Source organism: Alligator mississippiensis, chromosome 1, assembly GCF_030867095.1.
Source record: "Alligator mississippiensis isolate rAllMis1 chromosome 1, rAllMis1, whole genome shotgun sequence".
NCBI classification, from domain to species: domain Eukaryota; kingdom Metazoa; phylum Chordata; order Crocodylia; family Alligatoridae; genus Alligator; species Alligator mississippiensis.
This window is the reverse complement of record NC_081824.1, coordinates 361,070,980-361,096,842: the sequence shown is the minus strand read 5'-3', so window position 1 is coordinate 361,096,842 and position 25,863 is coordinate 361,070,980. Positions and strand designations below refer to the sequence as shown.

Here is a 25,863-nt window from a genome sequence, read left to right as displayed (position 1 = left end):
TATTGGCACTGTAATTCACTATGTCTCTTAGATTCATAGATGCTACGGTCAGAAGGGACCTCAACAAATCATTGAGTCCGACCCGCTGCTCTGGGCAGGAAAGAGTGCTGGGGTCAGACGACCCCAGCTAGGTGTTGGTCCAGTTTGTACATATGCATTTCTGTTGCTGTTTGTGACAAATAGGCATGGATATTTGGTTTCTCGGGGACAACTGGCAATGGCACCTTGTGCTGCTGCTACTTGTCCCCGGGAATGCCTGTGCTACGTTCCCTCTGGTGCATGGCAGGTTACCCTGTATGGGGTAGGGGAGGCTGGCCCCAGAAGCCTTACCTGGGGTCATGGTGGCCTCCTGGGCTGCAATCAGCAATGATCGTGACACTTGGAGCCTGGCTGGCAGCTGGAGTGTGGGTCGAGCCAGCCAGGCTCTGGTTTTGGGGAGCGCATGGTGTCCCAGTGTGTTCCACCCTGTTTTTTTGCATGGATTTTTTTGACCCCAGGATTTCCAAGCATCAACCTCCCCCCCGCCAATACTGCTACCTTAAGGAGACTACCTGAATGTGCCGCGTGTGCGCTCATTTGGACAGCTATTCTGGCACTTCCAGAGTAGAAATAAAACAAACAAATTAAAAGCTTAATGGATTGTGTGTTAATGGTGTATTAATAACTCTCTTCCCAAATAATATCAAATTAGTATCACTAGCACAGTGCCAGCATTTAATGACCTTGTTTGCCATTATTTTCATAATGCACAGCAGCCCTGGAAATGTAACTTTGTATTTATAAAAGTGACCTAAAAGCAACTTTAAGAGAATTTGAGTTGGTTGAAAATCATGCTGAAGTGCATATCAATATTTACACACTTGTTATGAAGAAAATCCTAAGCACTGCACTCAGGGTCTATTTGACTTTATCAGCAACTGCAAGGGTGGAATTGGTTTTATGGTTCCCTGAACCTGACTTTCAGTGAACATATTCAAAGTTTTACTCTGTTTTAGCTCCCACGTTATCTTTGGAGAACAGTATGAGTAACAAAGCAGGGTTCTGATCCTGCCAAGTATTCAGTATGAGAAGGCCATAGAGCTTGTGCGGGACATCTCTGGTTTGGCAAATTGGCCTCTCATGGTAGGAAGAATACATGTAATACTGCCTTTTCCTTTGTGTTTTTTAAGGTGCCAAACATACTATTGGTAAAAAATAAAATGTGATTAATTAAAGAAAGCGAACCAAGTTAATTGCAATCCCTACTAGTTGGCTAGTGGGCTTTTTCTATAATTTTACAGCATTAGCATAGACAAAATAGGCCATAAGTGACTGACTTGTTCTTGCATCACTCTGCCACTGTAAAAAGATCTCTTTAGCAGGTAAAAAGATATCTATTTTAGGGCCCCTTCATTCCGCTGAGGCCTTTGAGGAAATATGAATCCTTTTCTATTCCATACAGGTTTATCATGCCAGTTCAGATGACTTCACAATATTCAAGTACCTTCCATTAGTACGATAAATGATGTGACAAACATTTGTCACCTGTGGTTTGTTCACTCCTGCAGGAAATTGTTTCATTGGATAGTACTCTGTGTTCATATCAGCAAAAACTGCCTGAATCTTGGAGCTGAACGTGGTGGGATGGACAGATGTGGCTCAGGGGAAGGGAAGGCTAACCTCCCTGGGCTACTGCTAATGCTGCTGTAGCACTGAAAGCTCTACTCCAGTGGCAGCAGTCCCATGACTGCAACCCAGTGCCCCATTTGCTCCCTTCCCCTTTCCTCTCATACATACATATTGGTTGTAGGGCTGCACAACTCCTTGAGTGGGGTAGGGGAGCACCATTCTTCTCACTTCACTTGCTCCCTGCCCCCCAGGTTGGCACAGTGCTGCCCTAGCCAGCTCCTCTGGCCGGGCAGGATGAGTACAGACCTTCCCCTCCACCCCCTGGCAGGAGGGGAAAGATATCTTGGTGTGTCCTCGTATTTGGTGCTTGGGGCAGGTGCCCCACTTGCCTCACCCTAGTTAGTGCCTGAGGAGCAGAACTTTTGACTGTTGTCCTCTGCACAGCACGTCAGGTTATCTTATTAGGCAATGGGAGAGTCCCTGATTCAAGATAAAGCCACTGAATCCCTTGATGATAAGGACATAGAAATTGACTTGATATTTCAGGAAGGGCAGTGTAGAGAGTAATGAGTCATGTCCCTAGTTTTTGGGCATGGATAAGCATTCAGTTGTAGTGCTATGAATGGGGTAGCCGGGTGTTCTAGCTCCCTGACTGAATAACTACAGAGTAACCTCAAAGATGAGCTGTCCAGCCCGGGGGCAATAAAGGATTTCGTCTTGGGGCTTCCCACCCCCACGGGAAACAATTTGAAAGCCTGACATCTCTCCTGCTGGAGGTGGGGGTAATAAGGGCAACACTTGGCTGAGGCTCTGTGTATTACTTGAGGTTCCACAGTGAGGCTGTCCTCAGTGTGATAGCTGCAGTTTCCCAGAAGAGGAAGGGGAAGTGGGGAGGCAAGTGCTGAAAAGTAGTATCAGCTAAAGACTGCCCCTTACTGCCCTGTGGGCGCGTCCACACATGCAAGCACATGCACTTGCAGCTGCTCAAATAGAAGCAGTGCAAATTTGAGCAGGGTCTTTTTGCTTCAGCGCATGTGCTCAGACATGCACTTTAGTGTGAAGCAAATTGTGCCACTTGGGGCAAAATAACCCTGCCTGGCTCCTCCCGGATCTGCAGCCAGGGGAAGCTAGCACCCGGGGCCAACACCTGTGCTGTCCCCAGCAGCATAAAAAGCTGCCCTGTCCTGGCCTCAGCAGTATAAAAAGCCACCGTGGCAAGTAGCTCAGGGCTACTCACTCTTAAGAGCTTCTGGGGTCCAGCCAATTGGTACCTGGGGACACTACCCCTTGTGTCAGCTGGACTGCTGAAACAGCCCTGAGAGTTCCCTGCCCCCTCTACCTACTGCAGTAGTCTGGCAGTGGGGGCTGCTGCCTGGCTGTGGCCTGCTGCCCACCTACTAGACCCAGATGGGGACTGCACAGCCAGTAGAGGCATCTGTCCCTCTGGGCCAGCTGCCAGTGGACTGTGGTTGCAGGGTTGGCCTCTGTGCGGCACTACTTCCACGTGTGCTCGTTGCCTGGCCGTCTGGGCAGCTATCTCCCAGAAGATGTTCTGGGTGTGGTGGCCTGCTTTGAACTGTCAAAGCATGTCCTGGCCCCGTTTGACCAGGAGGTCAGCCACAGCCAGCTGGGTCCAAGGTGCCAGCTCTGAGTAGGCAGGGTCTTGCCACTGGCCTCCCTAGCAGGAATTCTGGTGTTCCCTATTGGAAAACTGAAATATCCCTGATAAAAAAAATCCCAAAGTCACTCTGTAAAATGCCCCCAAATCCATGTTCCTCCACAAGTAAAACAAAAGACCACTATAAAGAGAGAGAGAGAGAGAGCAATCAGTTGGACAATGTTTTATTGATATATCTTACAGTGTTAAAGCAAGTTTCTTATCATAATAATAAAGTGAACGCTAAATGCATCTTTCCTGAATACATATTTTGCTGCCCTCCCACTGAGTGATGGCCCCCACAGAAGGAGTTCAGCCCCCCAACAGGGGATTTGGCCCCCACACAATGGCTATGGCCCCCCAACAGAGGGATCAGCCCCCACACAAGGGCTATGGCCCCCCAAAAGGGGGTTCAGCCACCCAACAGGGGATTTGTCCCCCATACAAAGGGTTTGGCCCCTCAACAGGGAATTTGGCCCCCACACAAGGGGTACAGCCCCCTAATAGGGGCCAAGTGGCCCCCACAGGGGATACTACCCCCCCACAAGGCCCACATGCCCCACCCTAGCCCCCCAATTGCTGCCCCACCTGTCCCCATCCCCCACCAGCTGCTGCAGCCCCCCCAATGGTTGCCCACCCAGCCCCACCCCCTGCTCCCCCAGACCCTCCAATGGCTGCCCCACCCAGCCTCACCCCCCAACTTGCACCCCCAGCCCCCAAGGCTACCCCCACAACCCCAGGCACCATCACTTTAAAAAAAACCTCAGAAAAAGAACAGAAAAAAAAAAGAAAAAAAAGCCTCTGCTAACCTTGGAAGCAGGGGTGGGGCTCCAGGGCCTCCTGGCAGAGCCCCCCTGGGCAGCACAGGACAGCGGAGGGGAAGGAGGGCCCAGGATGGGGCTGCTGAGGCTGTCACCCTGTGCGGGCAGGGCCCCAGTCAGCCAGATGACAGCTTCAGCTGCTGGTCAGTGCTGGGGTTTTTTAATTTTTTTTTTTTTAAGTATTCGGTGGGAGGGCAGGGATCCAGGGGGCTTGGGGGGATGGGGCTGGCTAGGGCAGGGGGAGGGGCCAGCCAGGGCAGAGGTTGGGGGGGCTGGGGGAGTGGGTGGGGCCATTGGGGGGTCCTTCCCTGTTGTCCCCTCCCCCCTCCTCCAGTCCTCCCCCCCCGACCCCTTACTCACCAGCACCGGAGTCCTGGTGCTGAAACATGCAGCCTGGCTGGTTGCGTGTTTCAGCACCAGGGTGACGGGCCAACCAAGAGACGCTCTGGCAGCCAGAACATCTCCATAGAGAACCCAGCCTCCGGTTGCCTAAGGGCATGGTCCTGGACCGCTTTTTTAAACTTTGTGTTTTTTAGACCCAAACTTGTAGCGCAGGGAACATTTTTTCATTCCTGAATGCGCCTGTTGCCCTGCCTCAAAAGGGTTTGAGGTGGGGCAAGAGGCACATGCGTGCTTGTCTGGACGTACCCTGTGGGGTTAACACAGCAAGAACTGCTTGCCTGGCTCCTGCCATCTCTAGACCAGATCCCCCACCAGGACTCTTGCAATGATGGCAGGAATTTCCTTACCCTAAACCTAACCTTCTCCCCTACCCCTGCCAGCCTGCTGATCTCTGGAGTTGGGCAGGCATGTAGCTGCTTTGGCCCTGACAGAGCCATCCTGACCTGCCTCTGCTGCTCTGCTGCCTCCCTGTGAATTGCTGCTGCCACTGTTTTAAGGGCCCCAGAAAAATGGGTCATTTTTGTGTTGTAGAATCTTTTCTAAGGTCACTCACCCTGTTTCACATGGGTTTTCAAAAACCCATCAGTTGATAGTAGTCTGCAGTTACTATTGTTCCAGACTAAAAACTGACTCTGTATCCTATCAGCTGCTGCTTCCCTTACTAGCAGTTAACTGTACCTCCATCTTGTACTTTTTATTTTTGATATCTATATCTATTCTCAATAAACATCTTTCCAATTTTATCTTCTCTCTCCCATTTATACCTTGTGTTCTTGTCACAGCTGGATATCCTATTATTTTCCCCCTTCTTGAGGTTTCTTCTTCTGGCAAGGAATCAGACATTAGAGTTGGAGAGACCTAGTAGGTGGGCTGGTCCATATTTTTATTGGAGTGAAAGTGGCTCTTACAGTAGTTACTAGGGCCTTGCTTCTATCCCATTTCTTCCCTGGTTTTGTTTCACCCCTTTCTTCCCTTCCTCTCCTCCCACTCCCACTTTGAGCTTATCCTACTCCAGTTCCTTTTCTTGGTACTTCTAACCACCTATTTCTTTCTTCCTCCCTTGCTCTCAGTTGCCTTAAAGTTCCACTGACCAACTCGCTAATGAGGGATTTTTAGGATTACTAACTTCATTGTCAGTGCTCCCACTGAGCACTGACAATGCTGTTTTCTGGTCCTCTCAGTGGTGTGGGATCACAGAATTTCACCAATGGGCTGCTTTCTTTTATGTGAGAGGCAAGGATTTCTTAGGACTAACTGCATATAGGATAGAGTTAGATAAGCTTTTGTGACAGGCTAGCTGGCAGTGACCTAGCCCAGGGGTTTTGAAAGGGCAAAAGATGATTGGAGGACTTGGGATTCCCTTTCCTCACCAATCAGGCCCCAGAGACTCACCCCTCATGTCCCCTGATTGGCCCCTGGGCTCACCTGGAGGGGGATAAAAGAGGCAGCACAGCTGACTCAGGGAAGAGACCAGGGAGGGAACATGAGGAAGGAGCTTCAAAGAGCTAAGCCAGCAGGGTGGAAGCAGTTGCCCCAGCAGAGCCTGAAGGCGCAGGACCTGCAGGCAGCAGTTGGACCCTCAGCAGCGTGGCGTGTGGCTGGCAGGAGAGGCTTCCTGCCTGGCTCCAGGATCCCCTACAAGAGGCTGTGGCCAGCAGGAGAGGCTTCCCACTTCAGCAAGGATCTGAGCAGCGACCTGAGGGGTTCCCAGCTCGGCTTTCAGCTCCTCCAATCGGAGACCAGGCAGCTCGACATGAGGCTGGGGCTCCAGGAAGGTCAAGACCCCTAGCAGCTTGAAGTAGTACCAGCAGTGGTGGCTATGTAGCAGCATTACTGCATACCACGTGGGAGGTCCAAGTTCAAGTCCCAGCTTTGGTGGTTTGGGATGAGTGAGCTAACAAGGAAAAATTCTTCTTGCGGTGGAAAGGGGCCATTGTGTTTTCTCCCTTTCCGGGTACCTAGGCCCTATATTTCTTTGTCCTTTGACATTTTGTATTTTGTGCCTTATTATATTTCCCCAACCAGTATTGTTTTCTCTGCTGTTTGTGTTTTATATTTTGTTAACCCTGTCTTTTGCCAATGACTGTAAGTGTCTAACCTTTGTTGAATCCTGTACCTTGGGGCACTGTAGTGTCCACTATACCCCCTGATTATGCCTGTTATGTTCCCAGTATTGTTCCCTCATTAAAAGGTATATGGTTAAGTCCCCAGTGGTGGTCTGGCTCTGCTCTATAGGGGAAGGAGAGTCCCTACACCTCCCACAGCGCTTGTGCACCTGCTTTGATCCCTTCAATTGGAGAGGGGGTACCTTTTGGAGTACCATCCCAGGTTACACTTTCAAATGCAGTTCTTCATCAGGTCTGGGGAGTGAAAGCCAGAACAGCATAGTAAAGGCCAGCATAGCATAGTTTTCACTCCTCAGATCCGATAAAGAATGTCTGACTCTCTTCTAACTATGGTTGGTCCCAAAAAAAGATATCTCCCTAAGAAGTCTTTGACTCTCATACAATTCCTGGATGATCACAGCCACAATATCACTCTAACACTGTTGTAACATGGCAGGTATCTTCTTTCTTTTAGTAACTCTAATGACCTATTTTCTCCTACCACAGTGAATGGAAAAGATTTACTAGTACAATGCTAGTATTATCCTGTATAGGTTGTGGGGCACTACTGTTTTTATCACAGTAAATAGACTATCTTGAATGTTTCCTTACCTTATTGTCTTTTCCATACATTTCTGACACAGTGTCTAATAAACATCTTTTCATGCTGTTATCAGTTATTCCCTGGGACTCTAAGCATAGGCTGGGATGTCCAGTATAACCAATGAAGTGGGCTAGGTTTGAGAAGACTTTAATGTTGTTTTGACAAGCTTCATATTTTTAAAGAGAGCAGGGAACTTGAGCTATGAAGTCTCCACATAATTGGTGCTGATGATGTAATGCAGAACTTGATAAATTAGATGAAACTGATGCTGAGAATTTATGTGAAGAATTGAAATGATTTACTACTGGGCGAGAGTGCACAGTAATCTTGTACACGATAAAAATGATTTTCATATGATCTCTCCACCACACTCTCTAGGAACTCATCTGAATGCCTAGGTGTGGTTTCTAAGTTACTATTTTTTAATGATAAAGCTACTTATTTTATTATAATACGCAGACAATTTTCTGATCATAGAATCATAAGAAAGTAGGACTGGTAGGCTCCCCAGAAGGTCATCTAGTCTACACCCCCACTCAAGGCATGATTGTCCCTAATTAAATCAGGCAAGTGCCTATCCAACCTGCTCTTGAAAACTTCCAGGGTTGGAAATTCTACAATTTTGAGAGGTAGCCAGTTCCAATGCTTGACCACCCTCATAGTCAGAATATTCCTCCTAATCTCCAACCTAAATTTCTGCTGGTGTAGCTTGAGGCCATCGTTCCTAGTCTTGACCCTTACCGCCACAGAGAAAAGCCCATCTTCATGATACGTGGCGGAAGGCCAGGGCTAATGAGGCTTAGACTGCCCCTCCCCCCCACCTAAATGTGGCTGCACTGCTCCAGTGCCACCGCCATGCCCCGCTGGTGCAGCACTGTGCCCAGTGCCCCCACCGTGCGCCAGCCCTGCAATGATCCCCTGCATCCCCAGCCCCCATAAATAATATTTTCACCCCCCTCTGCTGATCTCCATCCTCTCTGTAATTGCCCTTCAGGTAATTGGAGACTGATATCAAATGGCCTCTCAGTCTTCTCTTCTCCTGACTAAATAACTCTAGTTCTTTCAGCCTGTCCTCATAAGTCATACTTTACAGGCCTCTAGTTGCTTTTGGTTTTTTCTATTGAACCCTTTCTAAACTGTCCACATCTTTCTTGAAGTGTGGGGCCCAAAACTGGACACAGTACTCCAGGTGACACCTCACTAGCACTGTCTAGAATAATTTCTCTTGATTTGCCAACTCCTGTTAATATAACCCAGGATGCTGTTGCCTTATTTTACAACAAGAGCATGTTGTTGGCTCACTTATGATCTACTGTAACCCCCAGGTCCTTCTTTGCAGTACTGCAGCCTTGGTAGTCATTTCCCAGTCTGTATTTGTGCATGCATCCCAAGTGCAGGACTTCACACTTGTCCTTGTTGAATCCTATTTGATTCATAGATTCATAGACGTTAGGGTCAGAAGGGACCTCAATAGATCATCGAGTCCGACCCCCTGCATAAGCAGGAAAGAGTGCTGGGTTTAGATGACCCCAGCTAGATACTCATCTAACCTCCTCTTGAAGACCCCCAGAGTAGGGGAGAGCACCACCTCCCTTGGGAGCCCGTTCCAGACCTTGGCCACTCGAACTGTGAAGAAGTTCTTCCTAATGTCCAATCTAAATCTGCTCTCTGCTAGCTTGTGGCCATTGTTTCTTGTAATGTGGCCATTGTTTCTTGTAACATTTGATTGATTGTGGACCATTTCTCCAGCCTATTCAGGTTATTCTGGATCCCAGCTCTGTCCTCCAGAGTGTCTGCAACTCCACCCAGCTTGCTATCATCTGCAAATTTCTTAATTGTGTATTCAGTCCCATCATCTAAATCATTAATGGAGATGTTGAACAATACCAGGCCCAGGACAGACCCCTGGGGAATCCTACTTGACATCTCCCATGTATACTTTGAGTCATTGATGTCTACTTGTTGATATAATCATCCAACCGGTTATGTATCCACCTTCCATCTAGGCTGTATTTCCATAGTTTGTTAATGAGAATGGCATGGGAGACAGTGCCCAAATCCTTGCTAAATTCCAGGTATATCACATCCATTGCTCCCCCCATCCACAGAGTTTTTCCCCAATTACTGTATTTCATTGTTGCTTGCTATAAAAGTGTTTCTCACTTGGCTTGAGACATTGGCTAGGGACAGACATTCAAAAAGCTTGAGCTTGAATTTAATCTTTGTAGGTTAGTTTAACTTCCCTCTGTAGATTGAACCAATTTGCAAGTGAATAAAAATTCACTTTTGATTCCAGAAATGCAGGTGCGTGCCTACAGTGGCTCAGGCTGGAAGCTGGGGGCACTAGAGCGAGCCCTTGGCTGAGGGGAAGCTGAGCTTGGGGGTGGGTGGAGTTGTCAGGCCCCTGTGGGCCTGAGTATGATTGCAGAGGAGTTTAAACCCCCAGCCTGGCCTGCAGGGACCCCTGCTGGTATGTGCCTGGAGGGGGAGGAGGGAAGCAGCCCCTTAACCCCCTCTCACTTGCTCGCTGCTCCAGCAGCAGGAGTGGGGGAAGGGTCAGATGCCAGTAGCCTGACAGGAAGGGAAGGTTTAATCCCCCCCCATTGCAGGGTTGGGGTGGTATGGGCACTGATAGGCTCCACTCTTGCACCTGGGACCATGGCAGCCAGATGCCAGTAGCCTGGTGCGGGGAGGATTAATCCCCCCATTAGGGCCATCCCAGGGTGGGGGAGGTGAATTGGGGCAACTGCCCCAGGCCCCATGCTTTGGGGGGGCCCTGCGGAGCTGGGCAGAGTAGCTGCATCCAACTGATTGCTACTGCTCCCCCGCTGCTGCTCTTGCTGGTGATGGCAGCGGCAGCTTCTTTGGGTCTGGGGCATGTGGGATTGGAGTGCGGGATGGGGCCCAGGCCCTGCACCCTGCTCTGGTTGGCTCTGCCCCCCATTGCAGGTGGCAGTGGTACAGGCATTGACACAGTGCTGGCTCTGTACCACGCAGCAGATCCTCTCAGGCAGGGCATGCACCGTAGCACTCAGTCTGAGTCCCTCAGAGAAGGGGTGAGTCGGTTGCAGGGAGGGGTTGGGAAGGAGGGATGTGACCTGGCTGCTGGAGCGGAGGGAGAGTGGGGGGAGCCGGGGCTAATCATACAGCCCGACTCACATCCCTCTTCCCTGTGCCTCTCACTGTGGCAGTGAGCCCGGGGCTGGGATGACCCTAGGGGGTGGGGTTCAGTGCTTGCTGCCACCTGCATTCAGCCCTGTGCAGGGGCTATGGTTTGTAGATGGACAGCAGCTGGAGCGCGGCTCCCTGCCCCCTCCCTTTCCTGGCAGTGGAAGCAGAGTGAACCATTGTGGTGGGCAGAGGTGAGGAACCTGTCACCTCTTGCCTGCTTGCAGTGGTACTGTGTGCTCAGGGTGGGCTGCCATGGGCCAGTCGCTGCCCACACTCCTGGACTGCAAGACCAGGCCAGACTGGGCTGCACTCCAGGGCTGTGAGACCAGGTTGGACCGGACTGTAGCAGTTCATTGCTTCCCCTGCTGCTGCCCACACCCCTGGCCTGCAGCAGCCTGTCCTGAGGGCCCAGTGCTGCTTTGAGCAGGCTGTGGGTGACAGGTGCCTCACCTTCCCTCACCATGATGGTTTGCTCTGCCACCACTGCCAGGAGAGGGAAGTGGTTGGGGAACCACGCTCCAGCTGCACTCCACCTGCAAACTGTGTCATGGGGCTGGAGGCAGGTGGTGGTGGGTACTAACCCCTACACCTTAGGGTCATTCCAGCCTGGGTCACATTGGTCAGGCTTCATGATTAGCTCTGTCTCTCTCCCACATCCCCTCCATGCCTGCACCCAGGTCACATCCTCCATCCCCGCTCCCTCCCCATGCATATATGAATATGTATATAGTGGTGGTTCATTTTAATCACGGAAAAATGTAGACTTTGGGTTAATTTTTTAAATCTGAAATATGGGACTTATTTTTATCAAAGAAAACCAGAATTCCTGGTGATCAATGATTCCACTCTCCTTGATCCTCTCACCGTGATCCTGGATGGCAGTGGGGTCTCAGCAACTACTACTGCAGTTTCTCATGGACTGTGAGCTCTGAGCTCACCAGTGTGGGGTCTGCTCAGGGTTCCTGGTTTCAAGCAGGTCCAGAGCCTGCTGCTCTTCATTCTTCCCCTTCCTCCTCCCCTCCCTCTGCTTTTTTCAACAACAGGAAAAGGAGGAAATGGGGATGAGCAGCACGGAGCCTCTGGAGCTGAGTAAAAGCGGGGGGCTACACATTACTGGTTGGTCCTCCATTCTCCCCTTCCTTCCCCCTCCACTTTCCCCCCACCCTTTCTGTAGGGGAAAGGAGGAAAGAGCAGCAGGCTCCAGAGCTGCTTGAAAGCAGGGGCTCAGGCACAGCCTGTGTCATTCAGTGTCACTCAGAGCTCTAGTTTCCAGGTCGTAGCTGTATTGGCCTAGACTAGAGAGGAAAAAGCAATTGGGGCTCATGGGAGAGGTCATATATTTTATTAGACTAACAAGATTTTTGCAAAAACAAATTATTTAATTTGCAAGCTTTTGGGCACAAACACCCTTCATCAGGCATTGGAGAAAAGATTGTAAAAGTTCTCCTGGGTAGAAATGAAAGTTCATATTTCATAGGATTTCACAGAGGAGTCAATAGATGGAAAGCTCCTCTGGGCAGACTGTTCTTAGCTTGTAAGAACTCGGAGCTTTCTGCACATGTGGAGCTGCCAGCAGGAGCTGCATTGAAGTGGCAGTGAGCTGAGAGCTCACTGTGCATGTGGGACACCACTGAAGTGAGGTGCCCCCCAGGATCTGCTCCTGGTCCCTGTCCACCCTACCCCTGTTGTGCATTTTTACCATGTGTGCCAGAAGAGGCTGGGGAGGAGAGAAGAAAATGAGGAAGAAGCTCCAGGCAGCAGACATTACTACCGGTGATCCTGCCTATTCCTCTCCTTGCCCTTGTACAAACTTTACATTTTTTTTCCTGCCTGTGCTTTGAGTTCAGTTTCCTCCCCCAGGGGGAGTGCTTGCCCTCCCGGTGGCCAGTCAGTGACCGCATGGGGGGGGGGGGCGGTCCCCCACAGCCGCTTGCATGTGCTGACCCCAGAAGGAGTGTTTCCTCCAAGCTGGCTCTATGAGGGGACGCTGCCTGGAAGTGCCAGCAGTGTGCCTGCAAGGGCCAGGGACATGCCCAGAAATGCCAGCAGCACTTCTCCTGGGGCCCCCACTCCCTAGCTGGCCCTCTCAGGGAAGGCACCAGCACTCCTGCCTGCCCCCCTTGCCCACCACATAAGCTGGGAATGCTTCTGTGAGGGGGTGCACCAGTGCTCTCAGGGGGTGCACATGTACCTCTGTGCACACCCTACGTGTCACCACTACCCCCCACCCCTCTTTGGGCTACACATTTGCATTTAGTTATGTATTGTATTGTGGTAGCTAATTTTTTATTCTGTATTGCACTTTACATTCAGCTACTTGTTTCTCAGTCCTACTCTGTACGTAGTTTTTATTCTTCTGGCTGCACTTCACAAACAGTTAACATTTTCTTTCTGGAGTTGCAATATGTGCACAGTTTGTTTTTTATTGGTTTATTTAATTTCCCCCTCCCCCTTGTGATGGTTGGCTCAGCTTAGTCGCTTTTAGTTTTGTTTGTTTGGGTTGGCTTGTTTCTGTTTGTAAGCAGTTGCTAAATTATTTATGTTTTCTATTCAGTAAAGTTCTCTGCATATTGAACTACTAATTGCTCATGTTTACTGCCCAATTTGGATGAAAGGGGCCATACCAAAGGGTGTTTATAGCACTGTAAAAAAGAAAGCAACTCATCCCATGCCTCAGTAGATACCTTTGTTAGCCTGAGGTTGTTAGTGGGGATAAGTTAACTCATGATAATTTCCTTTGGCTTAGTGTAGTGGTGCTCAACCTTTCAGCCCTGAGCTAGATGAATGACTCAGGGCTGGCCTGCAGGACTGGTCTTATGCTAGATTGAGCTCCACATACCAGGACCTGTCTTGCGCCCCCTAGGTCCTGCCTTGCACTACCCAGATTGGACCCTGTACATTCAGATAAGGGCCCGTGCACCTGATCTAGCATGCAGAACCATGATATCCATTACAGAAATTTGGCAGCTCAGGAGTGACAATTAATGCTTCCACTGCTCTCTAAATTTTGGACTCACGAGGAGCTCTGCATATTGGGTGACACGGTTCTGCAGGTTGGATCTGGCCCATGGATCTCATTAATCAGCAATGCAAGGCACATGAAGGAAGAGAATCTGCCCAAGAACTTGCATGGTAAGCCAATATATTCACTGAACTATGGAAAGGAAGGGGAGCAGTGAGAAGCTTTCACTCTTTATGTATCCACCTGCTAGAGCTAGCAGGCCCCAATGTGATTGCCATTCAGAGGGTCACAACTAAGCAAGCTACCCACCAGTAGAAGTCCTGGTTGAAAATTTCAAGCAGGGGGGCCACCATGCAATATCACATAATGACATTTTCCTTCCTCAATACAGTTGCTAATTCAGCTTTGGGTTAAGTGTTTTCACTGCCTGTGCAAGTGCTAGAACTGTTAAGCTATTATATATCACTGCCATTCTGAAAGAAAAGAGTGAGCCAGTCATCCATACCCAAAAGTCTGGCTTAGGTGGCTACATCCAGGAGATTTGGGCCTTGAATCACACCTTATGAGGTAGCCCAATTCAGGCATCTGCCTATACCACTATGTCTGTGAGAGAGATGTTATTTGCCACTCTTCTCTTTAGCATTTTCTATTGGGTAGCTTGGGTATCCCTGGATCAGCATACTGGCTGCTGTGAACCTTACTCAGAGTTGACTTACTCTCCCCATATGTTGTCTAGGGAGCTTAGGAAACCTATCTTGGGTTTCATAGGTGACACGTAGGGGAGGCACAGGGGGGCATGTGACCCACCCCCCCAAGACTGGCCACTGCCAAAGCTGCCACCAGATTCTGCAGGTGGTCACTGCTCGCCACCCTGCTGCCACTGCCACTGGTGTCTGCAAGTGGTCCCCTCTTGCTGCTCACCGTGCCTGCCCCCACTGCTGCCACCACCACTGGCACCTGTAGGTGGTCCCCACTCGCCACTGATGCTGCCACCTACAAACGATGCCCCCCCAGTCTCAGGAGGCACCAGTCATTCATGCTGGATTTATGAATTTTTGTGAGCTGGGTGCTTAAAAATTAGGCACAATCCTGAGCATTATCGTTTCTAAGCCTCATTATGTATCTGGCCCTAAGTAACAAGATTGCCTAATTAGATTTTCCACCAGGGTTTGAAATCCAGTCTATATAGTCAAGCTAGAGATGATTTGTTGCTCTTCAAGAGCCCACAAGGGATTATTGTGCTGTTTATTACTCCTATCTTAGGTCAATGTGAAGAGGGGAAACAATTTGTTTACATGCTGAGAATCACACTTGAACTTGGGTCACCACCAAGACAAACACATGCATCCTCCAACCATAGCTGACACTTTTGACCTACATTTCTAAGAATAAGGACACAGAGGTACAAGGGGCTTGGGGTTGATTGCTACTTAGCATGAAGAGCTTCACAGTGTTCTTAATCTTAGTTATGCATAGACATAGCCTTTGCTTACAATTCTGCCGCAGTGAAACAGCTTTGAGTTCCATGTTTCAGAGGACCAAGAGGCACAGGGTTTTTCAGGGTATGTACCTATGTAGCTTAGCTACCCAGTCCCACAAGCCTAAGCAGCACTTCACTAGAGTTTTCCTGGCTGCTAGGGTCTGGCCATTTTCCAAAGTGGTTTGCACAAATAAAAGCATGTCTTGGAGAATTGCTGAAATGATCCTCTACTTCATTGATCACATAATTGAGAGTTGTTATACTAGAAGTATTTGCCTTGTAACTCGAGGAATTGAGAGAGATTTCTAAGGAGGCTCAACAGTTTTAAAGTATTTAATGGGCAAATTCTTTCTGTGATGCTTCTAATAATGAGCATGTTTACACTGCAGCCAAGCTCACACAAGCTTTAAACTAGATAGTACAGTTACTGGTAGTAGTTTAGGTAGGGTTACCATATTTTTAGTTCCAAAAAAGAGGACACCTGCTGCATGTATGTGAGGGCAGGGTATATGATTGTGAGGGGCAGTGATGTGTTGGTGCCCTGGCCCTGCCCATTCCATTGCTCCTCACTCCCAAGCTAAAGCCCCCCCAGCCCTGTCGCTGCCTCTCACTCCCGGCCCAGGGACCCCCGGCCCTGTCAGTTCCCCTCACTCCCAACCCACAGTACCCTGCCCCCCTAGGCCATGCAGGTGGCCCTCATTCCCTGCCTGCATTCCCCTGCCCTACATTCTAGACCCACAGTCCCCCCCGCCCCTCACTTACTAATCATAGCTCCTGCTCCCTCCATCTTCCGGCTGCCCTCCTCCCCTCCTGCAACCTTTTTCCTATATTGGGTTGCTGCCTACAGCCCAGCCCTTTCTACAAGTTCCAGTCCTGCTCCCCAGGGTGACCAGATGCTGCTGCAAGAGGGAGAGGAAAAGGCAGGTGCTAGGACTGTAGGGGTGCCTTCTGTGCTATGGCAGAGAAACTAAACTGAACTTGGTAGGTGCTAGGACCCTGTGGACAGCTCCTCTGCTGCCGGGTGTCCACGCAGTTCCCTGCTGCAGCCCCAGTGACTGAACAGCTTCTCCCAGCCCTGGCAGGCACTGCTCCCTCACACAGCTGAGCTGAGCAGAGCAAAATCCCGTACATTTGATCAGATTAAAAAAAACTGCCAGGATGGAGATCGGTGGATCAAAAAAGAGGATACAGACAGGAAAACCCAGACACATGGTAACCCTAGGGGTAGCTCAGACTTCAGCATGTACTGCGTGGTCATCCAGCTGGAATCCTGGATGACTGAAGTCTATGTTGGACTCTCTTGTGGAACAGACATCCATTTGCTTGCCTGCTTTACTCATTTATATTAAAGTAGTACCTAGAGGTCCCCCAAAGTTTCACTAGTACATTTATACTAAGAGACTGTTCCTGTCCCAACAGGCAAATAATGATCCTAAAAGGCTCTGCCAAGAGCCTATGTATGCTCCATCCCACAAAAAATGGATGTAGTATAACTTCTTAGAAAGGTTGGCTCTGTGTTAAACAAGTACTCCCCAGCTAGAGAGCTTATTAATGCGTACCTGGCATTATGTTGAAGTGATAATGTTACATCTGCTTTGGGTGGCAATGCCTGCAGAGCTGGTGTGCCATGCTTCACTCTAGTGCTCACTAACATGATCCTTTGGTTGTGTTTAGAAAGTCTACAGTCTGAAAGACCAACGCAGGTAGTGTGGTAGTAAATGGTAGAAACAGGAAGGTAAGGAAGAGAAAGACGAGATAATGATTATAAGAACATGTTTTTATAAGACTGATGAGACTTTTGCTTGAAAATTGTTTTTTTGGGGAAAGTAGTATATATAAATTTGATGGGAAGATGCACCTGCAATGACTAGAAAAGCAAACTGATTAACAACACATTTAAGGAGGGGATCTCAAATCAATGTGAATTTATACAAACTTTCAGTGAAGCAATAAAGATTGTTAACATCATACCCAAATCTCTCAATTCACACTTGATTCATGTCCTGTAAAATGAAGCGGAATCTGATGTGAACATAAGCAGCTTCTCCTGCACAATGAAGTTTGATAGCTTTCATATGGAAATATATTAAAAAAACCCCAAACTTGCTGAACTGCAGTAAGAAGTTTGGAGTTTGCTTCTTGAACAATCTATAACACAAATCTCATTTTGGAGATAAAGACAGAGTGTACAAACTGTCATATTATGCCAACATTTCAGAAAGCTAAATGAATTAAAAGTGTATTTTCAAGGTTATGATACTAACCTATTAACTGTGAGTGACAAAGTGTTGGCATTCATCAAAATGCTTGATTTATACATTTCAAAAATAGCAGAAGGCAACTTGGCATTTTTCCTCATGTTGAAAGACTTTATTAATGAAAAACAGATTCAATCAAAGGACAACCAGAATGTTCGAGAATAACCTTCTGAAAAGCAGCAACAGGCACTTTCATTAAGTCCTCTGGAAATGCATGTCCCAAGCCCTATAAATGAATGTGTAAAAAATCCATTTTATGACACTGTCATTTCTGATGCTGACCTTCCAGAGTAAATTTGGTAAAAAATTAATGGAATTTTCCTTTAGATCAATCACTACATGTACATTTCAAATGAAGCTCTTAGGTGAAATTCAGGCCTGTGACATAGGAATTAAATGGACCAGCAGTCCACCAGTCCAGTATTACATTTTGGAGTGCTACCAACAGGTGCTTAAGAAGAAGCCTTCACTTAAACGTGTGGGAGACTCTACCCTTCATATTACGTTTCATTCTAGCCTCTTAAGTCTTGAATGCATGGGAGGATTCTTCCGCAGTTTTTTCAGTCTTTAAATATCTTGCCTTCATGTAACATAATTCTTTAGATTTTTTTTTGGCAAGTTAGGTAATCCCTTTCTGAAGATGGATTAAATCTTTTTTGGGAGATAAGGGCTATATTGATACATCAAAGGACACCCATTATAAGCTGTTAGGATGCAGCTGGTATATCTACAAATTCTGTAGCAACGCAAGTACAACAAAGCCACTTCAACTTTATTTCTGATTAATTCTGATTCTAAGTAAGGACTAATTAGTTAACTTGTACAGCTACATGATCATACAGATCATACAGCTGCATTGTAAGAGCTGATAGGCACTCTCAAGTGGCAGCTCCTCCCCTCCTTTTAAAGTTGCTAAAAAGTATGTTTGTCCATGTCCAAGTAGTCCAGAAAAAGGATTGTGTGGGTGATGCTATTTTTAGATGAACTTTTATGCTTTCGGCAGCCTTCCCATTGCTATCCCACACTGCAGTGCTTTGCAGTGGATCAATCTGTTCCTTTGTGTGCTATCTATTGCACGGAGATATTGCTGGCTCAGTATCATCTCTTTCTTGAAATGCTGGGATTCAGACAGGGAGCTCCATTAGCAATACACACTTGGCATTGGAAGATATATCTTGTGCATCTCCATCCCCCTCTACACACATATTCCCAATTGCACCTCCATATGTTCATAGCAGGAAGTGCACTTGTGGGATCATGTGTTAGATCCCATCATGTCTTATTGCTGGTGAAGGGGCAGCCTGATCCTAGGGTAACATCTCTAGGGATGGCCGGAAAGCCCCTGGAGGCATTTCCCCTGACTGACCATGCTTTATGGGCAGTCGGCCCATATTTTCATCTGCCATGCCTTGATGTTGCTATTATTTAGATATGGGAGGCCACCCTTGTCTTACTATAAAATCCCCAGGTGTCTGGGGTCAATGCCCTATGGGTTAATTACATGACTTCAACTCACCTCTAAACCACACCCCACACCTTGAGGGTGTTAACACTCTTGTTATATTATTTGTTATTTACCTAATCTCCCTCCCTCAGCCCTTCCCCAGGCTCTCAACACATTTAGCCCTTTCCTGGGCTCTCCACAAACTCCAGCCTCTTTACAGGCTCCTGGACCTTCTTTGGTCTGACACATTAGTCCCCCCTGGGCACTGGACCTTCCTGGTCTCCCCCAGGTGAGACTCTCCCAGACTCGCTCAACCCTTCTGCACTATCAGACTCCTTGGGTCTTTATAGGCTCCTTTCTGGGCTATCATCTCCTTTGGTCTCTCATTCAGCCCCTCTTTGGGCCTCTCGACCCTTCTAATTCTGCTCTTTGTGGGCCTTCACCAGGACTCTGGGCCCTTTTGGTCCAGCTCTTTCCTTACCCCTCACTGGGCCTTTGGACCCTTTGGTCCCACTAGAACCTCCTTCCCATGTTTTTATCTCAGGGTGTGCTCCCCTAGCCTTTCCCTACCAAGGGGTAGTCCACAAAGCAGTGGGAGCTGGGTTTTTTGGGCACCCCATACTCACCTGGGGTTTAGCACCAGTTGAACTTTTGTAGGGGCTGCCCCACCAGAAGTAGTCCCACCACTGTGACCCTCAAACCTCAGTAGGGTGCGGTTTTCAGTCCTACTCACCTGACCTCAGTCTCTAGGGCCTAGATCTCCTACCTGGGCACTTTGCCCCCTCTTGGCTACTCCAGGGTGGTGTCATAGCTTTGGCCTTTGATCTCATATGCCCCTTCTGGGCCACGGGCTTCCAGCTCTATACCTAGCCCCTCTTGGGATGCAGACCTCTGAGCCCCTTGTCCCTGCCTTGTGCTCACCTCTGGGCCCCTTGGCCCTGGCTCAGTCTGATCTCCTCTGGGCCTCCTGGCCCTGCCCCCGCTTCAGGCAAATGAGGCCCCCAGTCTCAGTAGTGGTCCTCTTGGAGATTTGTCCCCTTTTGGCCCTGATCCCACTTTTGGCCAGCGAGATCCCTGGTCTCCCCCAAACCCCTTTGGAGCCTTCTTCAGGTCTTATACTCGGCCTCCTTCTAGATCCCAGATCCCCCCCCCCCCTCAGGTCTCATACACTCATCCCTTCCCCAGGCTCTGGGCTCACACTCATACCTTCCCCAAGCTATGGACTAACTAGGTCCCCAGGATCCTCCTCCACCCCTTTAGTTCTTTCCAAAACCTCCAGCCTGCTGCAGGCTGCATTGTCCTTGCTAGCCTTCCAGAGCTGCAACCATCCTGCTCAGTAGATATTTCGTCAGCAGCCTCCAACATGTTACTGCTGGTTCAACTCAGGGCCTGAGCTTATATCTGTTCTAAGGCCTTCCCTGCTCCTGAGTCAGATAACTCCACAGTCAGCCCTGTCCACACCTGCAGGCTGCTTCTCAGGCATGGTCCCTAATTGCTATCTTGCCTGCCTGCTTCAGCCACAACCTGCCTGCTCTTAAAGTAGCAGGAGCACCAAGCCTCCTGCTATACCACTGCACTTTCAAGAAGCAGGCTCCTGCAGTTCCCAACCTCAGGTGTGCGTGAAACACCCAGTCCTGGAGGACTGTGGCTGCTGTGATCTCCCAAGATCAGGGGTTTCATGCACTTAGGAGCCTAGGAGATTGTGGCAGCCATGATCCTCTAGGCCTGAGGGTTTCACACCCCCCCAGGGCAGCTGCAGCTGGGTCCTGGCACTCAGTGTCCATGGCTGTGGGCAGGGCTGAATCAATGAATAGGCAAACCAGGCACATGCCTAGGGTCCTGAACTGTGTGGGGGGCCTGGTCCTTCCCTCTGCAGCAGTGGCATGAATGGCCATGCCCACCTCCCTTCCCCATAGGCAGATTAATGGATGGGCCAGCTGGGCCCAGGCTCTGGGGCCACTATCAATCAGGGCCCCCCAGAGCCTTATCAGCAAGGAAGTGAAAGCTGCAGTTTTAAACTTGGCATCGTTTTTGTCTCCCCGCTTCTCATCCAGTCAGCTGGAGGGGACAGGGCTAGGGCCAGGCTGGGCCAGGAGAGTGCCGTGTCTCTGTGGGTAGGTGGTGGTGCTAGGAGGTGGCTATGGGGGCACTAAGGTGAATTTTTGGGGGCTATAGCCACCCAACCCCCTCCCCCCCAGCACTGGTCCTGTGGAGCTGCATGGCCACAGATGACACAGTTGGGCAGCAGCTCCCTTCAGGTAAGTCTAATAGGGGGCAGAGCATGGGGGAGGGAAGGGGCAGGGGGTGGCAAATCAGGGCTCCAATGGTGAGGGTGGAAGTGGGGCTGGGGCTGGGGCAGGGACCTAGATGGCTCATGGCGCAGGGGTGGCAGCCTCAGAATGATTGAGAGTGTGGGAGGTCCTGTGTGGGGAAAGTGTGTGTCTGTCTCTTTCTCTGTGCCTCTGTGTGTGTGTGTGTGTCCAGCACCGCAGGGAGGGACCAGGCCAGCCCAGGGAGCTCTAGTGGGGGAAGGAGGCCTCCAATTTTTTCCTTGCCCAGGGCCTTAAAAATCCTTAATCCACATCTACCTTTCCACCTCCCCTCCATTGGCCTCACCGTAGTGGCAGCTGCTTCCTACTGGTGGCTCCAAGCCCACACTCCCCATGGGGCGGAGTCAGCGCCAGGATGGGGAGGGAGAGCTCAACCAGCCTGGGGCCCATGAATTTGTTTGCCTAAGGCTCACTAAAGGGTTAATCCTGCCCTGGATTTGGGACTCAGGGTCCCTGTTCTGCTGGGACCCAGATTCAGCAGCTGCTGGGGCTTAGAGTCCCCTCAGGTGCCCTGGCTGGGCAATGTGCATCCCTGTCAGGTCATGGGGCTCCCAGCAACCAGGGAGACCTCGCTACACATGCAAATTAAAGCTTGATAGTAACCAGTTATAAAGTTAGTACATATTTTCAAGGTCTAACTTTATAGCTGGTTGCACCTTTTATGGCATAATAACTTCTTTGCATGTGTAGTCGGTCTTAAAGTAATTGCACAGATAACGAGTTAATTATGCGATACCTGTAGTGTGCAGAGGGAGCCTAAATAGATCTAGTAAGTGGCATAGATTTCTTGAAACCATGGGAAGGGGAAATGATCTAGTTCTACCTTAAAACTGTGCTGCCAGAACATGTGCTGCCAATGCTGCCAGAACATTAGGCCATGTGAGTTTATGTACAAGTAAATGACCAGGAGAAATCACTCCTAGGACAGTTTCCAGTACTGGAATAAAGAAAAATTGCTTTAGCAGAATTAAAGTATGATGCAACAAAACAAAAAGCCCATCAAAGACCTGCCCCTGTTTTAATCTCTATCTTATTCCTTAGGTGACAAACAGCTCAGCTTTTTAAATTTTTTGGGGGGCTACAGCAGCAGCTGATCACAGGTTTTTACTGCATTGACCATGCTCAAGCTAAGGTTCCTTTTCTAATCTGATACAGCTAATTTAGAATCCTTGATTTGTAAATAGTTAAATTTTTTTCTTCCACATGTATTACTTTGAATTTATTAAAATTAAAGTTAATTTGCCATTGTGTTGCCCATTCACTTTTGCTTGATTAAGTCTCACTGAAGTTTCTTGCAATGCTCTCTGGCTTTGAATAACCTAAATAATCTTATCTGTGAATTTCACTACCTCCATGTTCATCTTCCCTTCTTGGAATAATAGATATTAACCAATATGTTAAAAACACTGAAATTTTGTGTGCTCCCTTAGCTTCACTCAAACCTTAATTCTAAGTCTTCTAAGATTTTGAAGCTATATTTTCTTAGCTATTTTAAAACTCTTGGTGGGAATGAGGTATATGCGTTTGGGTTTGTTTGTTTTTTATGATACTTCATATCACAGGACTCTGAAGTGAAGCTAAAAAATTGTTGGCTCGCTCTCTTTCTCTTTTAAATACCTACAGATATCACGCGATTGGTACCTACTGACACAGTTTTTTAAAGGTACAGTCTGTTCAAAAGCATTGTCAGTAATATATCTAAGTACTTAACCTTGACTAGCTTTGAGATGACCTTCTAAATTCCAATAAACAGTAGCTATACAACTGCTTTATTATATGATAGTAATACTTACTGTTATCAGTGATTATCTTGAACTTTATCCTTTTTTGATTTAATATAGTTAAGAGCAGATGAACTTGGAACTGGTCTGTGGGGGATACTGCTGTAACTTGCCCAGGTAATAGTTACCTTTACATCATATCCTTTTAGTTAATACTGATGTTTCTGTCATTTTCCATGCAATGTGGAGGAAAGAAAGAATAAATATTGAAAATTCATGTTTAAAAATGAGATTTTAGTTCTCACTATATAATTTTCAAGTTACCCTTCAATTTGCAGTATGAGTACTTTCTTCTATGTAAGCTCACATTCATATCCTCTATTCTATTTCCAAGGACTAAAAGCAGTGTCTATTATAAACTTTTATTTCTATCTCTCATTTTCTTTACTTTATGAATCTTTTCTCATGTATATTAACTAAAAAAAACAAATTAGAATGTTAGCCTTTCTACCCCCTTTGAACTTGTTTTGTCTAGATGTAAACGGTTTGTACAAAGAGTTCAAGATTTGTTAAGCTATGTGTTTTTGAGGATATAGGGCTGCATGAGTTGGTATGGTCAAAGGAAGTCAATAGAGCAATGACAGTTAACAGACTGCCAGTCTGACCCCTGATTCTGATCTTATTGCCAACAGGGTATTGGTTTCTCTGCTTGCAGCAGTGTGTGATCAGAATTAGGTGTGAAATATAGATTCATAGATGTTAGGGGATGGAAGATCATTACAAGATCATTGGGTCCAGCTCCCCTGCACTTGGGCAGGAAAGACTGCTGGGTTCAGAAGACATTGAAAGCATTGCATGTTCTTTCTTCTCTAATATTGTTTTCCAAGTTTATTTCCTAGAGATGAGTTTTATAGGTATAATGTAAGCCTTTTCTCTATACTACTAACCTCAGATTTATAAATGTGTGTACTTTTCAGGAGAGGTACAATCAAGTTAAAATATTTCTTTTTTAGCATTTTCTTGGCAAGTACTAGATATAGTTATTTAAATCACTATAAGCATTTTGCTTTCACTGTTAACTTTTATTCAGGAACTACAAAGACAGGCTTTGTGAATGTATAGAGGAAACAGATTTCTGGGAAAATAATCTTAATGTATTAGTCATAAACAGGGATTTTCCAATTGCACCTGGTTTGACGTAGTCAGACATTTGGGTGTGTAAAAAGGACACATTAATGACTCATTGCCAGAAAAGAATTGCAGAATCTAGAGGGAATGGTTACATGAGATTATGACTTCAAGACTATATATATATATATAGAGAGAGAGAGAGAGAGAGAGAGAGAGAAAGAGTTGTTTCATTTTAATCACAGAAAAATGCGGATTTGGGGTTACTTTTTTTAAACCTGAAAATTGGGGATTTTTTTTTTTAAATCAGAGAAAACTAGGATCCCTCATGATATCTTATATTGAACCAACTGCATGTTTGGGATAGACAAGACAAGCTTTCAGATGTATTTGAAAGCTTGTCTAAATCTATCACTTCACACAGTTGATCCAATAAAGGATATCATCCACAACAACCCTTGTTTCTTGCATAAGTGGATTATCCAAGTTGAATAGGTGAAGTTTGTGTGTGTAGCCATTTAAACACAAACCTAAGATCTAAGAGGGTTTTTTTTGCATGTGATCAACTGTTGTTGGTGCATATCACAAAAATGACTGGAAGCATCCCTTTATCTCTATCTGTAGATTATATGTATTGTTTGTACCAGTAGCCAATTGCATATGCTTCCAAGGCAGTGATTGAAGTAGCAAAGGATTCAAACAGATTGGAAAAAATTCTGGCATTTAAAAACAATAGTGAGTGTTTTTTGGATATGGGAAAAATCTGGTTAAGGTAAAAAGCAGACTATAAGCTCTGTTAACCCATAGAAATTGTATGGAAAAATCTAGTTAAAGTAAACAAATAAAAAAGAAACAATCCTCACAATCTTCTAGATTTAAGAAAATGATCACTTAGGTTAAATATGAAATGCAGGGCAGGTAAGGTATTCCTTTAGTGGTGATACTATTTCAAAAGCACATATAAATATTGAATACCAATTTGGAAGTACAGGAATTTGAAATAAATATGGTCCAAGTAATACTCACTCTGCAAGGGAGAGATAGAAAAACTTAAATGAGAAAAGAAAAACTGGCTCATTTTGTAACAGTTCCAAGAGAATAATTCCAGAGGGCTGAATAGATAGATACAAAAAGTACAGGCCACTCTAGACATAACCACTCATTAGACTGTAGAGATAAAATTGCTGCATAGGATGGGATTCTGTATAAAGGATATCATGTCATAACAGGGCAATTTCCATTTAAGGATTGAGGAAATGTAAGAAAATAGCCATAGATACTGTGTTCTTTCTGAGTATAATGCTGCTAGCAAAGATGAGATAGGCAAATGTGAAATATTCAGTAAATACAGGAAACAAGTGAAAAAGGACCACCAAAACTGTATGAGAAATCCAATTGTTCCTGGTCCAAGATTGGCATGAGTATTTATTATTTAAATAGGAAGGGCTATCTCTTATTAGCAGGAATCCTGGTTTTCTCTGCTAAAAAAAAAATCCCCAATTTTTGGATTAAAAAACATAACCCAAAATCCACATTTTTCTGTGATTAAAATGAAACACCACTATATATATATATATATATATATATATATATATATATATATATATAAAATGTGGATTTTGGGTTACTTTTTTTAATCTGAAAATTGGGGATTTTTTTATCACAGCAAACCAGGATCCCTGCTTATTAGTAGATAACTACTCCAAATGTTGTTAAATGGATTGTTGTGCAACATTGAGAACCAGTGCTATAGCTGACTTTAAACTACAGTTTGCTCACCACTGGATTCATGGTAGGTGAGCCCCCTTGGCTGAACAGGGAGCTCCAGGAAAGACTGAGTGCAAAGAAAGAGATTTATAGGCAGTGGAAGCAGGGGGCAGGGGGCAGCCACCAAGGAGGCATACACCACCCTGACACACTATTGCAGGGAGTCAGTTAGGTAGGCCAAGGCAGGACTGGAGCTTAGGCTGGCTTCAAAAATTAAGGACAATAAAAAGTCCTTCTACAGATACATAGCGAGCAAAAGGAAAGTGCAGAGTAACATAACACCCCTGCAGGACAAATCAGGTCAGTTGGTGGTTGATGCAGAGAAAAAGGCAGAGCTCTTCAATGAGTTCTTTACTTCAGTATTCCTAAATACTGACCAAGACAATTCCCCCACCTTGAGCATAG

General features: G+C 47.0%; 1 long non-coding RNA gene across 1 annotated transcript in view; it reads left to right on the top strand.

Moving 5' to 3' along the window:
* Window positions 1–25,863, top strand: part of LOC109283010 (uncharacterized) — a 102,521-nt gene that overhangs the window by 17,502 nt on the left and 59,156 nt on the right. Inside the window, exon 2 of the long non-coding RNA XR_002090047.2 lies at window positions 22,684–22,740. This is a non-coding gene — a long non-coding RNA (uncharacterized LOC109283010). The remainder of the gene's footprint in view (window positions 1–22,683; window positions 22,741–25,863) is intronic.